The sequence below is a fragment of the Apteryx rowi genome, unplaced genomic scaffold (genome assembly GCF_003343035.1).
Source record: "Apteryx rowi isolate R43461 unplaced genomic scaffold, aptRow1 scaffold_419, whole genome shotgun sequence".
NCBI lineage: Eukaryota > Metazoa > Chordata > Aves > Apterygiformes > Apterygidae > Apteryx > Apteryx rowi.
The window spans coordinates 592,258-595,745 of record NW_020450661.1 but is presented as its reverse complement, the minus strand read 5'-3'; positions in this window follow the sequence as shown (position 1 = coordinate 595,745).

The window sequence follows — 3,488 nt, the reverse complement described above, 5'->3', positions numbered from 1 at the left end:
AATTTGCAATTTGGCCTAATTCACACAAGATCAGGCCGGGGCGGGGGGAGGGGAGGGGGCCACAAAACTCTATTGTTTTGTTGTCCCCAAGCTCCATCCCGCCCTTTGCCGCGGGAGAGAAGGAGCGAGGGGAAGGAGCTCGCTCCGCGCGGCCCCTCCGCGCAGCGGGCGCGCAGGGCAGGGGGCGCCGCCAGGGCCGGGGCCGAGGGGCGCCCTGCGCGCAGCCGCCGCCGCCCCGCGCTGCTCGGCCCCGCTGCCCGGCTCCCGCCTCCGCGCCCGGGGGCGCAGCAGCCCACTCCTCCCGCCCGGCACCGCGTAGGGCTTTCGTCCTGCAAGTGCAACGACCGCAGGGCAAAAAGCAGAGGGACGGTCCGACAGTCCGCCCCAAAAAAGCCAAGAAGAAAAAAAAAAACTAGCCTCGGCTCAGTCGCCACCAAAATTTCTTAATTACAGCAAACTAGGAAAGTCCTGTCTGGCAGCAGAGCGCAGATAAATCCCCGCCTAACTTGCAACCATTTTGGCAGGGAAATACGTGACACAAGGGGAGAGCCTTTTTTTTTTTTTTTTAAGCGAAAGATTTGTACGCAAAAAAAATCAAATCAAATCAATAAATATGATATCGGCAAAACGTTCGTGCTTTTTAGCAGCCTATATGCCTGGTCTTGACAAACTTACTTCGGACTGCAGCAGTTTCAAACGCGTTGATCAAACAGAAAAGCCTATTACCCCTGGTCGGGCAGCCCGAGCAGTTACAAGCTGAGGGAGGACACCAGAGCTGCATTTGCTCTAAAATTCACCTGATAAACTAAATAAACAAGCGCTGGGGGATACGAGGAAAAATTATATACACGGTCCTGCTGGGTAGCTTTATCTAGAGACCCTCTTTCTCTAAAGGTAATTAAGCAATAATGATGTTAGCTTTGGAGACTGGTGTTCTGATCGATATCTCCTGTACCTTTTATTACTTTTTCTCTGCCTCGTGTTTTCCGTTTCCTTCATCACTGGAGATGTTATCGGAGTCACTGCAGTGGCTTGCCACAGACACTGTCACAGTTCCAGTCCAGCCTGCAGTATATTGGAAAGATCCTACACAAATAAGGAGAGTGCAAAGAAACACAACCCTCTTTGCAAGCAAATATACCTTTCCGGCCTTGACAATGCGCTTTTCTTCTTAGCATCAAGGAAAATACTGCAGCAAAACAAAACCGACGGACCACAACAGAAAGTCGGTGGATTTCCAAGCTACTCGTTGCAAACATTGTATCCCGAGAGGCAGGATACACTGGCTAGCTGCTCCAGGCATCCGCCTATACGGTATGGCCACGGCCTTTTTTAAATCTAAAATTCCGCACTGGAGATACGTTATTTCCTCAGGATAACAAACACACAGACACACAGACACACACACACACACACACACAAAGAAGAAGGAAAGACAAGTAACAGTTATTTTAGTACAAGCGTGTGCGTGTCTATAGACGCGTATATAAATAAGTCCTGCATCTGGACGAGTTTTTCACTTTCATACTCAGTTTTACACCCAGACACACGCACGCACACATACATATAGTGGCTATAGCATATTTATACTATATAGCATATATCCCATACATATGCATGCACGTACGTGTGTGTGTATGTCTGTATGTCTCTCCTTTGTGCACATAAATCTCTCTCCACCCCAGGGTGCGTTCAGCTCCGCAGCCCGCGCCCGGCCCGACGCGGGATCGGCGCCCAGCTTTGGCTTCGGTATTTCCACGCCGCAGCGAGGTCTTGCCGCCGGCAGGCAGCTCCTCTGCTGCGCCCGCATCCGCAGCCACTGCGGCTCCCGCAAGGGACTGCCCGGCGCCGGGCAGCGCGGCGGCGCCCGGGAGCCGCGCAAGCTCCGCGCAAGCTCCGCGCAGCCGGCGGGGCTTCCGCGGCGAGCAGCGCTGCTCTGCTCCGCGCCGCTCCGCTCTAGCCCGTCTCTGTCCCCAGGCGCAGGTCTGGCTGCCCGCAGAGGAGCGTTTTCGCTGCCTTTTTGCCCCGTCCTTGCCCCAGAGGCATCCCCACCGGTGTGCAGCCGGTCCGGAGGGCGCGCCGAGCTCTTGCACCGACTGGACTTGCCGTTCTTGCCACCTCCTTCGCAGACTCCTCCATCTCTATCTTTCTCTTTCTTTAATTTATGACCTCTCAGCTCCTGTTGACACAGTTTTCCACACTGCCTATATGGTAGGATCGCATTGTAATATACGCCGAATCAGCCTAGCCGTCAGCCAACACACATAGGGTGGATATTTGATATTTCACAGCTATTTAGTGATTGTCGGCTCCATTTGAAGATGACAACAATTCGCCTCGCCTCCAAGTTATCCGTGAATTACAGCCTGAGATCCATTTTCCTGTTGTAATGTCTTCAAGTTTACCAAACCAAAACACCTAAATATCTACGGGAGATTTCCTCCCGGCCAGGCTGTTAAACAAACATTTAACTATTCCCTTTCGATAACTAAATCTGCTTTCCACAGATGCTGGTCTTTTTTATTGCAGAAGCAGGAATGCAGAGAAATATTTATATATTTGTTAATAAAAGCTAGAAAATAAGCTCTGAACATGCTGTAAAAAATATTCGGTTACTTACCAATCAGACTAGTTAAACAAGCATGAAACTGATTTCAGGAACATAACTGATTCGGAGGAATGCTTGTCGAGGTGCGTACATGCAGTCAGCAAGCTGGAAGAGAATCATTTAGAGTTGGTTTTATTGTTATTATTTCAAAGCAATTCATTCTGGAAGAAAATAACGTCCCTGGCCAAACCCTGAGCTCTCTGCTCGTTTGGTAAGTCAACGGCCGTAAAGCCAGAGCCAGTCTTTTTTAACTTGAAATGCAAGCTCAGTGACAATGCAGAATAACTTCGTCTCCCTCCTCACGGAAACTTGTTACTAGTGATCTCTTTGTGTACATTAACCAGCAATAAAAGCATAAGCCAGAGCGGTTCTGGGGCATGCCTATCACAACCGGTCAATCGATAAAGTGCCCTCTGAAGCTGTTTTTATTTGTTCCTCTACCGGACGGGCACAAAGCACTTTGTAAAAGCCATCACGGAGCTTATCTAGCTGTTACATAGACTTTTGCCACCACAGTCCTCGGAGCCATACCGTACCTGGCTTGAGATTATCCGATATTTAAGTTTTAATGAGTTTGTTGGCTTTTTTTTTTTTTTTGAAGATTTTACAGTAAAGCATCTGCTAAACACTTGCATTAACCTCTGCCTCCATGATAATTTTTCCCCCCTTGTTTTAATTGCATTATGGATACGGAGGGGCAGCCAATCCTAAAAGAGGAGCCGGGCAATTAGCAGGGCGAACATCAAAAAGTTTTATTGCGGAGGGCCGCCGGCCCCGCCCCGGCCGCCGGCGATTGGCCGGCGCCGCCTCTGACGACATATATTAACCCGAGCGGCCCTAAACATGTAGCTGTACATGGAGATCGTGCCGGGGAGCCCTG